Source organism: Schistocerca serialis, chromosome 5 (genome assembly GCF_023864345.2).
Source record: "Schistocerca serialis cubense isolate TAMUIC-IGC-003099 chromosome 5, iqSchSeri2.2, whole genome shotgun sequence".
NCBI lineage: Eukaryota > Metazoa > Arthropoda > Insecta > Orthoptera > Acrididae > Schistocerca > Schistocerca serialis.
Genome location: NC_064642.1, coordinates 668963805 through 668977372, shown reverse-complemented (window position 1 = coordinate 668977372; position 13568 = coordinate 668963805).

The window sequence follows — 13568 nt, the reverse complement described above, 5'->3', positions numbered from 1 at the left end:
GCACGCGGCAGCGAGGGCGTAAACATCAGTCTGCCGACAAAGGCAGATAGTGCCCCCAGACCGTGGGGTTTGAAGTGGAGTTCGACTCCGTATCTTAATAATCTCACTCTACTCTCAGGGCGTCTCCTCTAGCAGATTGCTGTTGAAGCAGTATATGGGTCCATACTGATGTATATATGTGTCAGTTAGTACCGTGTTAACCGCTTACAATTTGAGTCCACTCACCGCTCACCACACTTAAGAATAATTTGTATAGCATTTCCAAGGGCTCTTATGTTAACATTTAAAAGCGTTACCTCTGGATTCCATGTTCTTAATACTATAGACAGAATTACTGGCAAAAAAGGCAGTATCTCGTTTGAAACTGGAAAGCAGGAGAGCAAAATATCATCTGAAGTGAGTAATAGATCTTTACAAAGTCGAGTGGTGGCGATTATTGCATTTATTCCTGATGTGATTCGTAATCTTTACGTAGGAATGGGACAATTTATGCGATCCTGTTGAAATAATTACGTGTTGAGAAAAGTCTAACAGTCTAATGAACCAGTTTTGATAAAAATTTAAAATACTGTCATAATGTGTTCTGATTGTGAAGTGTAAGACTAATCTTTTGTTAAACGTTTGAGATGATATGTCAGGTATTACACTTGGAAAAAGTGTGTGTATCGTGGGACAGTGTAGCACTTGCCGCGCAAATTATCGATACACCACTCGTATGAGAATGGGTGCTCTTATCGACTTAGAACCTATTTTACTCATAATTTCAAATCTTGACGAAACATTGTTTCCCTTACTGCCCCAGCCGGCCAGGGTGGCCGAGCGGGTCGAGGCGCTACAGTCTGGAACCGCGCGACCGCTACGGTCGCAGGTTCGAACCATGCCTCGGGCATGGATGTGTGTCATGTCCTTAGGTTAGTTAGGTTTAAGTAGTTCTAAGTTCTAGGGGACTGATGACCTTAGAAGTTAAGTCCCGTAGTGCTCAGAGCCATTTGAACCATTTTGAACGATGCTGCCCCACAAAATCTTGCAAGAAAAATGTTTATTTTCATTCTCGCTGTAAAACCTCAACATCAGGCAAGACATTTTAATTCATCACTTCTTTGCTACTAGCTCTATTCGCAACACATTTTTTCAAGTAGTATCCTTACCTACCACTGAATGCAACTGAAAAAATTACATCATTGCTTGATACATAATTCAGAATTCATGATGTCATAGACACAGAGATGCGTAAAAAATCAGCTTTGGTTGAAACAGAGCGCTAATTATGCGGACTTTATTCATCCTGTGTCTCATAAAGAGAGAACTTACCGACTTCCATCAAACTGTAAATACAGTTTGAAGCGTTTTCTAAACCTTCTTTCTCTTACATGCTTAAAATTAAGCACTTGACACATTGACTCATTTATAAACTAATCAGACGTTTGAAGCTGTTTAAGATGTTATACACACGAGACATTGATTCTTTAAGTAATCACGGGTGAAGGGTTCATTCACTAACAATAACACATCTCTCCATTCATTTTGAGTCACGCTGATAACTTCTCCAATTTCATTTACCAGTAGGTGAATCGCATCATTAGCTGTTATTCATATGACTTCCACTGGGAGCTAAAACTATACAGCTTCTTAAATTGGATCGCTAATAGATACTGCACTCAAAGGCAGAATTTTGGCTCCACGTTTTGTGCTTTCGTCACTGGAGAGATTTGGGCGTTCTCTGAAACCTTCAGTAAAATTCAGCTCTACCCATCCAACAGACTTGAAAGAGGGAAATAGGCTCCAAGGTCATTCTAAAAAATATAAAGCGAAAGCTGCTTACTCTGGAAACGTGTTTGTGTAATTCCTCAGCTTTATACCAGTCCGACAAGGGGAATATTCCGGCTCTTTTTTTATTTTTTCTTCACGCCAGGCAAGACGGAAATAAAATTCACCTCTCAGGGCAGCCTGATGGGCGAGGCTGTAACTTATGTGGGAAGCGTGATAAGCGGAGCCGTTTTGATGCATCTGGGGTTGGGGGAAGGCGGCGGTGGTTATTCTACTGCATCTCCCTTCCTGCCCGAATCACAGGCAGTCGGTCATCTTGCTGGCACAAAGCCAGATGTTCCTCGTCTCCGTCTCTGGCCAGAGATAAGGATACAATAGAGAACCAATATGTCCTGCGAGTTGCCGGTGCGTTTACTCCGTCTGCCGTCTTCTGTATCTAGCATGCTGCCAAACAGGACAATGCGAATTAAGGCTCCTTCTCCACGGACGTGAAAGGGGACAGTCAGTATGCTTTAACAGTGTGAACGACAAGAATATTATTTTTTTTACTCACAGTATTCTTATTGGTGCCACTTCATTGATTTATACCTTGTACCTCCACCTTCACAAACGACGAATATAAACGAAAGAAATACATCACAGAAAATTCATTGAGATGAATAGCGTCCCTACAGCTACAACACGAGAAGAAGATTTAACCATTGTTAATCATTGATAGAGCCCTCAGTGACTGATAAAAGTATATGAATACCTTGGTGCAAATCTATTTAATGTTTTTCCTGTCCAATAAAGAGAAATTCCTGACAGCATGACAGCTATTAAATGTCATCTGAAATAATTTGTTCTTGACTCCTCCTTCTGTTTCATGTATGAACATTTTATCACATGCTCATAACACATGATATTTAATACAAAACCGTACTTTCTTATTGAACATATCTATCGTTTTCAACATGACATATTATTTCGATTTCTTTTAAGAGTGAAGGCTTTCGTAGTCGCAGCACATTTCAGTAACACTAAAAGAGGATGTTTTAACCTGGTGAAACGTGCCTTCAGTAGCCTAAATGCCGGCCGGAGTGGCCGAGCGGTTCTAGGCGCTACAGTCTGGGGCCGCGCGACCGCTACGGTCGCAGGTTCGAATCCTGCCTCGGGCATGGATGTGTGTGATGTACTTAGGTTAGTTAGGTTTAAGTGGTTCTAAGTTCTAGGGGACTGATGACCTCGGCAGTTAAGTCCCATAGTGCTCAGAGCCAGCCAGTAGCCTAAATGTCGGTGGACACATTACATCATAACTCGGCCTCAGCCAGAGGAATTTTATCGAAGTGTTACTTTTTATTTTATTATTTAATAGTCTGAAAATGGGGGCACTGCACCACTGTTAATGAGCAAAATATTACTACAGTACTGAATTGTCTTGTTCATTTTGTCTCGACCTAAAACGTGTAAACAGTGCTTGAAATCTATATTTCTAAACAGGTAATAGGAGGAAGATCTAACGATTTTCTGGGGTCACAAAACTTGGATTTTCAGTTCTTGACACAGCTACTCACCGATTTTAAAAATGTAAAATTCTGTCATCACCTACTTATGAAAGGTATATTCCTACTTTAAAAGTTTAACACATTTTACCGGCTTGTAACGTCAACAGATGAAAATCAATTGCAAAATAATTTTGAAAAGATATCTGTGTGGTATGAAAAACGGCAATTGACTTTAAATAAAGAAGATAGGTTATGAAGACAGTGAGACAGGATTGTAGCCTACCCCAGACGGTATTCAATCTATATATTGCGCAAGTAGTAAAGGAAACAAAACAAAAATTAGGAGTAGGAATTAAAATCCAAGGAGAAGAAATAAAAACTTTGGGGTTGGCCGGTGACAATGCAATTCTGTCAGAGACAGAAAACGACCTGGAAGAGCAGTTGAACGGAATGGATAGTGTCTAGAAAGGAGGATATACATAACATGAACATCAACAAAAGGAAAACGTGGATAATGGAATGCAGTCGAATGAAGTCAGGTGGTGCTGAGGGGGAAGGGTGTCTGAAGAAGAGGAATTTGTTAACATCGCGTATAGATTTAAGTATCAGGAAGTTTTTTCTTAAAGCATTTGTATGGAGTGTAGCCATGTATGGAAGTGAAACATGGACGATACATAGTTTAGACAAGAAGAGAATATAAGTTTTGAAATGTGCTGCTACAGAAGAATGCTGAAGATTAGATGGGTAGATAACCAAACTAATGAAGAGGTAGTGAATATTATTGTGGAGATGAGGAATTTGTATCATAACTTGACTAGAAGAAGATATCGGTTGGTAGGACACGTTCTGAGGCATCAAGGGATCACCAATTTAGTGTTGGAGGGCAGCGTGGAGGGTGAAGATCATAGAGGGAGACCAAGAGATGAATACACTAAGAAGATTCAGAAGGATGGTACTTGGAGGTGAAGAAGCTTGCACAGGCTAGAGTAGCAAAGAGAGTTGCATGAAAAAAGTCTCTGGACTGATGATGACAACAATGCAGAGCGGGATTTCATACAAATAAGTACTAAAAGGCATCCATTAAATTTCGGTTATGCGATAGATCAAACGATTACAAGTGTTGTGAATTCAACTAATTACCTGGGAATTACAGTTACGAATAACTTTTATTTGAAGGATGGCTGAGGTGTATTGGCAGAAAGAAATGCGAAAGGCGTGTTAAAGAGATTTCCTACACTACGCCCTCTTCTGGAGTTATGGTGCATAGTATGGGATCCGCATCAGATAGGACTTACAGAGCACATCATAAAAGAAAAGCAGCTCCCTTTTTTCCATTGCGAAACAGAGGAGAAAGGGCCACCGATATAAGAGTTGTTTATCAATAAAACAAAAGCTTATTTCGTTGCGGCAGGATTTTCTCATGAAATTTCAAACAACAACTTTCTCCTTCTAACGCGAAAATATTTTGTTGGCACCCACCTACACAGGGAAAAATTATCATAATAATAATATAAGAGGAATCAGAGCTCACACGGAGAGCTTTAACTTTTCGTCTTTTCCGTGCGCTGTTCGAGAGTGAAACTGTAGGAAAATAGCTTGGAGGAGGTTCGATGAATCGTCTGCCAGACACGTGATTGTGAGTTGTATGTAGCTGTAGATGTACAGTAAGTCAAGTATCAAAATTAGAAACAGCGTGAAGATTATCTATCTTGCGGCAGCGTAAATAACGGTGTGTAAATTACTTAGACTACATTCATCCACTGTTCGAGAATGAGAGCGCGTAGCTGCAACCAGCAAATTTTACACCTAATTTCAAGCTATTTAGAAATTTTGTCTCGTTAACACTCACCATAAAATAATGAAAGGAAATAAGTTAATCGCTTACTGCATTTTCGCTGTTCCTGAATTCAGCTTCAGCATCAGCCATTACTTTTTGGATCTATAAATTTAGACGACATTGTCCGTTGAGGACAGCCATCTGGTGCTATATTTGTGTCAAAACAACAGTTGAGATCGCAACAACATTTGTGTATTATGACCGGTTTCGGAGTATGTTGAAGCCATACTTAGGTTCTTTTGCCCCCTGTTGCTGGTGGCTCCTCAGTTTTTCACATTATACCAGGATCGTACACTGTCTTCTGGATTTACATCACAAGTCCCACAACGGTGTGTGGTTGGGGAGAGGGGGGGGGGGGGGGGAGTACTTCTGGACCTACTAATTGAGACCCCCTTCACAGTTCCACCCACCAATTGCTCGTGGGAAGAAAGGTTGACAGTAAACCTCTACATTAGATCTGGTCCCTTCGCAAAATGTATGTCGTTGGCACTAGGATCGTTGTCCAGTCAGCTTAAAATGACAGTTCTCTAATTTTTTTCAGTAGCGCTCCTCAAAATGAACCTCACTTTTCCTTCAGGGACTACCATTTGAGATCCAGTAGCATCCCCATAATACTTCGGTTAACAGATCTGGGAGCCCCACTCGGAATTGCTTCGAAGTCTTCCTGTAATCTGAGTTAGTGTGACCACAGTCCAAACAACAGTCACGACACTTCGATTCTTCTTTGTTACCCACTGCAACTGCAATCGCCAGGAAGTTGTACTGTTGAATTCGGTAATATCTTGTGAAAGAGAAAGCAAATCGTAATTGTTTATATTGGCCTGAAGAATCGTTTTTACAAACGGGAGCGTATGTAGCGCAATAAATGGTAGTGAAATAAAAAGAAGACACCACACTTCACTTTTTTTATTTCCTAACGAACCTAGGAGGGTGGACCGGCACATTACAGAGCAGTTTATTTACGATTTTCTTGTAACCTACAGATATTCACTGGAGATTGTCGTATTCTTTAAGAACAAAACATTGCTAATAAACAGCAGAACACCTGACCTTTTGCAGAAAGGAGTCGCATATTTGCTCAAAAACGTGGTGTATCCGTCGCTATACTTCCAGTCAAATGAGTGAATGTGGAACATAGGTAACGTATATGGAATGCAATACCTACATTATTATGTAGCAGACTAGCTATCACAACTGTAGCTGAAGAGAAAACCACACAGATCTGACAAATAAAGGAACAGAAGCAACAAAACTGTTTCCTAAAACAGAAGAAACCAATTGCAAAATGGCAACTGCATCTGAGCCACAAACTGCAAGAATCTTCAACACATTCGCCTTTGAAACAAAAATATTTTTGTATTAGAAAGTCCGAGTGAAGTGTACGACTGTGGGAAACATTAAGTTCCCAAAAAATAGTTACGTGTCAAGGAAAGTGTCTGTCATAATAAGACCAAACAATAAAAGGATTATATTCTTCTCGTACATGAAATATGCATTAATATTCTCTTGTTGTCAAAGGAGTGAGCTGAAATTATACTCATATTCGAAGGTCTTTCTTCATCACTGAGTAGTAGCTTATGGCACTGAATCAAGGAGATTAGGCTGTTTTTACATGTATTTCACGATCATTTGTGTCTCTTGTATTTATTAACGCTTGGAACGCAAAAATTTAATAACTATTTTGCTAATTAACTGAAAAAAATTAAAAACTAATTTTAATTTTACTTCTGCTTTCTCGCAACTTGGGGTGCTAGTGTCGCACCAACTGTTAGAGGGTAACAACTTTCACAGTAGTGAGGATCGTGAATGTGCATGTTACACTATGGCGTGGATCCCCAAGTACTCAAGTACTCAAGAATGCCTCGCACCATTATTCTACCTGCTTTCTTCTGTACGGATGAACCACACATTCCTAAAACTGCCCCCATAAACCGAAATTTGATCACTCACCTTCCTCACTCCAATTATTTGATGATCGTTTCACTTCAAGTTGCTTTGGAACTTCACGTCCTTACGCTCATCCGACGTGACTGCGACAAATAGGACACTACTAATTCTATATTCGAAAGTTACGAGTTTGTTTTACCCATTCATCTGCAATAAGTTACATTTTTCTACACTCAAAGCTAACTGCCATTTATCACACCAGCTACAAATTTTGTCTAAGTCGTCTTAAAACCTCCACAGACCTCCTACAGCCACACAACGACAACAGCTTCCCGTACACCAACCCATCATTAGCAAACACACACAGATTGCGGCGTGTCGTGTCCGACACATCAGTTATGTGTAAAGAGAATAATAGTGGATCTGACATAATTCTCTGGGGCATGGGGATACCCTTGCTCTGATTAACAATGGCCGTCAGGACAGCTTTGTGGATCTTCTTACATAAGAATTCTTCTAGCCATCTCATATCAGGGTACCTATTCCGTGTGCTCGTACTATTCCTTAAAAGTGTGCAGTGAGACACCGTGAGAAACGGTTTTCTGAGACCTACAACTATTGTACCGAGGGTCTAGGGTTATCTTCCTTGACAAGTAATTAAAACTTCATGCGTCCACGGCTCGAACCTCGCTACTGGTTAAAGTTTGAATAAAAGCCACCAGCAATGGCGGCAAAAGACTTTTGGTTCCAGAAGTCACCCTCGTTCTGCGAAAAAGTCAAAGAAGGTGGCGGAGTGGACAGAGGTGCAGGGCACTGTCTTGCACTTGAGGTAGGAACCTGCCCCTAAAAGGCGGATGAATGAACACTAATCGACGGCGTGAGGATGCAGAGATAATTGGAAACCACTGTATTAAAGACACATAATGTGTATCCACAGGACACGTGAGCTGTAATTAGAAAAATCGAATAGCCCATATTAGGACCTCCTTGAGAGGACTATCAAGGGGGAAGCGTCCATGAGAGAAATGTTGAATAACCAACGAAACTAATGACTCGGGGCGTGGAATGTCTGACTTCGGACGTGGTATGGAGGCTAAAAAATCTGATACATGGAAATACTAAGGCTAAATCTAGATAAACTAGGGGCCGGTGAGGTGACATGGTTAGAAGACAACGATTTATGGTGAGAAGTGCAGGGTAATATTGACAGCAGCAGAAAGTGATATAATGGGAGTAGGATTCCTTACAAACAGGAAGTTAGGGCAGAGAGTGACAGACATAGTGAGAGTGACATTTGGTTCAAATGTCTCTGGGCGATATGCGAATTAAGGGGCTCCGGAACGCCCTATACTTGCAATGTTAAAATAACGCTTATAAATTACATCTTTCCTCACAAAGTATTTGAGGTAGGAAGTTGAACTTTTTACAGATTATTTATTGGAATATGGGCTACAACTTAACACAGGGATTTTACAAAATTTTAGTTCAGTTATTAAAGATGATTTTTTTTCAATTGTAATGAAAATTCACAACATTTTTTTGCAATTTTTTATTTATATATTCAAAAATATACAGTTTTTTGGAAAAAGACTGTGTTAAATTATGCAGAAGGTACTGTGTAACATTTACTGAAAGTTTGAAACAAATATGTTTGGAAGATCCTTAGAAAACATGTAATTAGTATGAGAAAATAAAAGTTTTGGGAATAGAGCGACTAAGATTGGATTAACTTTTTAGTGCATTCCAGGTCCATAGGATGGATTATCTTCATCCTCTGCAAACTCCTCCTCCAGAATCCTCTTGTTCCACCTCCTGTTTACTCTTGCTTGTATTTCTAGACTCTTTACTGCCCTGTCTGCAGCCCGAAGGCGTTCTTTGTCTAAAGCAAGCATCGCTCGTTGTTGTGTTCGTAGATTTTGCTACCATTTTCTTCAGTTGCAGTTACTGCAACACTGTTCCAAAAGGTGGTCATGTATGAACACTTATCACATTTCAGTTGTATTTCACTAGCAAGTCCTACGTGCTTTATTATGGAGAGTTACAGACCAACTTCACTACAATGAATACATCTTACACAGTTTGAAAAAATTCCTTTGAGGACCGACATATCAAATATTTCATTCACATCTGATTCGCCCATAAAACATTCATAGTTTTCACTCATTGAACCAAGCTTCTTCTGTGAAGTATTTTCTTTCCCACTTTGACTGCTATGGGCAGGTGTACTTGAGAGGTTAGGTTCACTCACTTGGTTATCGTCTTTATTATTTACAGTAATAACACATACCTTTGGCTTTCTAACATTTCTCCTTTTCTTAAAAGCCTTCAGAGGATTTCTAATAACTTTACTTTTACTCATTATTACACTTCAACAAAACAGAGACTCAAGAAACACAATTAATTACGAATATTTTCGAGATAACAACAGAGTAAATAAACATGAAACAATCGACAATTACACCAGCAATATATATTGAACCATCACAGGTTAGCCACAACACATACTTTATCTCACATCACTAAAATGTACCTGATGAACACGGACGTTAATAATAACACCATTTGACAGCAGTTTAACAGCACCACAGTGGGTCACGCCCATGTAGAACACATTTCAAAAAAAATAAAAAAATAGTTGTAGTCTTCGGAATTGAATAAATTATATATCTATTAAAAGGTAATAGTCTGCAGATTCAGAAAACGCAAAAAAGTGAAAATTGAACTTTTCATGATTTTGAGCCTTTCCGGAGCCCCTTAACTTCTAAGGTCATCAGTCGCCTAGAACTTAGAACTAATTAAACCTAACTAACCTAAGGACATCACACACACACCCTTGCCCTAGGCAGGATTCGAACCTGCGACCGTAGCGAGGGTGACATTTCAGTGACAGTGTTGTTCTCATCAGAATCGACAGCAAACCAAGACCGACAACGGTAGTTTATGTATACTCGCCGAAGTCGCAAGCTGAAGATGAAGCGAGGAAATATTTCGGTTGATCGTCGAAAGAAAGGAAGTTCAAAAATGTTGCAGGAAATTCAGGAATACAGAAATACGAGTCACTTAGGAACAAAGTATATAGGAACTGGTGGGAAGATAATAAGGAATTGCTGCATGAAAAATATGAGGAAATCGAAAAACAAATATCGTCAGAGGACTGACTCACTATACAGTAAAATCAAAGCAGCCATCGCTGAAATTAAAAACGAGGTTGGTAACATTAAGATTCCAACTGAAATTCCACTATTAAATGCAGAGGAGAGAACTGATAAGTGGAAATATTACACTCAAGGACTCTATTAGGCGGAGGACTTAACTGATGTCGTTATATAGGAAGAAACAGGAGGTGACAGGGAGAGCTGGTGGACCCAGTATTGGAGTCTGAATTTAAAAGAGCTTGAACGATTTAAGATTGATTAAGGTAAAAGAGATGGATAATTTTCCGGCGGAACTCCTAAAACCATTGGGGAAGTGGCAAGCTAACCACTATCAATGTTGGTGTGTAGAATGTAGGAGACTGGCGATATAACATCAGACTTTCGGAAAAGTATCATCTGCACTTTCCCGAAGTTAACAAGAGCTGACAAGTGCGAGGATTACAGCACAATCGGGTTAATAGCTCATTCATCCAAGTTTCTGTAAGTATCACATACAGAAGAATGTAAAAAAAATTAACATCAGTTAGATAACGATCAGTTTGGCTTTAGGAAAGGTAAAGGCACAGGAGAGGCAGTTCTGACGTTGCAGTTAATAATTGAGGCAAGACTGAAGAAAAATTAAGACACTTTCGTACGATTTGGCGATGTGGAAAAAGCGTTCGACTGTGACAGATGGATTAAAATGTTCGAAATTTTAGCTATCGGCAGAGACGGGTAATATACGATATGTACAATAACCAAGAGTGAATAGTAAGACTGGAAAACCAACAACTGCTCGGATTAAAAAGGCTGTAATACAGGGAATTAGTGTATCACCCACAATGTTCAACAGACACATCGAGGAAGTAATGCTTAGCTATTTCAAGTAGAACTAGAATTTTAACGGCTTCTCGGTTAGATCCTCAGATGCGGCATGACAGCGGTAGTTGTTCTACGCTTCACACACTGATCTGTTCATAGACGCAGGAATTTATAGTAACTCTTGTCTGTCGTCATTTGCGCGTTCTCTTTTGAATGGAGAGTGCAACAATCTTTGCTTCCTCAGTATTTAATGAATTTTGTTTTTAAACCACAGTGGGTTTTTTCCGTACTTAATCCACTTAATCACCATTCTTCTCCAGAAATAGATATATGGTCTGTTTAAACTTTGCCCATACATTGTCTACCGTGCTGAGTAGCCGCGCGGTCTGGGGTGCCTTGTCAAGGTCCGTGCGACTGCCCCCGTCGGAAGTACGAGTCCTCCCTCGAGCATGTCTGTGTGTGTTATACATAGCAGAAATTATTTTGAGTTAGACTAAGTAGTGTGTAGGCTTAAGGACCGATGACCTAAGTAGTTTGGTCCCATAAGACGTTACCACAAATTTAAAATTTCATACAGCGTCTACTTCCATCATATTGGACTAAAAGATCTCCATTCATTGCCCAAGTGGGATGTTAGCAACTGCTTTTATGCTCTTTCTAGCAAAAATTCTTTTGTAGTCTTCATGATCACTTTCTGAAGTTCACCCTACCATCTTCGCTATGAAACATTATGATCACTTACCTATGTCTTTACAATGATACTGTCAATAAGGTCAGGGCTGTTTGCAACTACTGAAACGTCCCCTTTGAACAATTATACACGACTGTCCTTAAACTGACACACAATATTTTGTTAGCGCAACGCAATCTGACTTTCAAAATTCCCTACAAAAGAATGGCCCTGACTAACAGTAAACTATACCTTTCACAAATCACTTACCTCACAAAAATCTTCGCTGCTCAAGCTACTGCAATACAGCGAGCGCCACTACTGCCAGCTAAATAAAAGATTCAAACTACTGAAGGCACTAACTACTGATAGGGATAGTTAGCAAATGAAAGATATTAATAGAGAACAAACAATGTATTTACCTTAATATCATCATATACAAATATAGCAGTTCATGACAAATTTCAAAACTCCGCCATCTCTCTCCCCACATCCACCACTGCTGGCGGCTCACCTCCAGCTGTGCAACGCTACGCGCTGTTCACAGCCAGCTGCATAACACTACAATGGCGAGTATTACAACAATGCAAAGCAGCCACAGACTGCACACAGCACAGCCAGTGATTTACATATTGAGCGCTACGTAACGTTGCCAATAAGAAAACATAAACAGCCTACTTACATAGCCCCCATGCTCCCCACAAAAAATTTTGCAAAATATTTTTGGGCAGTGGCCAATAATGATTTGATAAAATTTTTCATAATTACAATAACAAACATATCAAATGCACACACTTATTGATACAATGTTGGTCAAAAGCTAAAATTTTCTCACAGGCTATAAAGATAGTCCTGATTCATCACAGTAAAATAGCAGTGTTTTTCTCAAAGTCTGAGCAGTAAAAGAGAATGCACACAGAAGTAGTGGATTTCCATGCTGTCTTGAAGAAGTAGTGTTGTCCTTCCAACGGAACGACAGTGCTGACTCTCGACATGCTGACAGGTAATGGGCCACAACAGAGCAAACCCACTGCAGAGTCAGTCGAAGTTTTGATGAATATTGGTAGGTAGGTCATCACAGAGCAGACCCACTGTAGTCCTGGTAGAGAGTATGGTATTGGTGGGCCACCAGAGGTGCAGACCCACTGCAGTCCTTGTAGAAATAATGGTATTGGTGGGCCATCGAAGATGTAGACCCACTGTAGTCCTTGTAGAGATTACGGTATTGGTGGGCCACCAGAGGTGCAGACCCACTGCAATCCTCGTAGAAATGTCCAGCAGCCATCTGTTGCGATTGTGCAGGTGCACATTCACCATCGAAGAGTCTTGCGGAGAACATAGCAAGTCCATAAACCACCACTTGTGCGCTCACGAAGTTTTTGGAATTATCCTTAGAACCAGCAATGCTGTTATCCAGTCCCTTGCTGAATTATTAACACATGTGCAAACACTAACAGTCCCTACTTCTCACATATTGTCCATATACTATGACCAACAGAAACGTGTGCAGTGAAATGTAACTTACAAGTTAATAATAAGATGAACTGGTGTCAATTACAATTTTATAAATTTACAATATGAAAATACAACTACAAAGGTACAAAATACATCATTAAAGAACATAATAATACAGATAACATTTATAGTACAGGCTTTACAAAAGAATAGAAATAAACATATACATCAATGTTACAGGAATTATGAGATAAGTACATACATAAAAGATCAGAGTAACTTTCGAAACATCAACTTCACACATGAGCATTAAACAGAACAGAATTAATAATATCTAACATCTTTACAAAGTAAATAACATATTATTAATGCCAATTATATTCGAGGATAACAGTATTCCTCATCATAGTGAATGTAGCTAAATAATAAAAGAAGAAAAAAATTCTATGAAATTACACAGAGACAGGAAGGAAACAAATACACAAGGGTACACAAACACATAGTGGGATAAC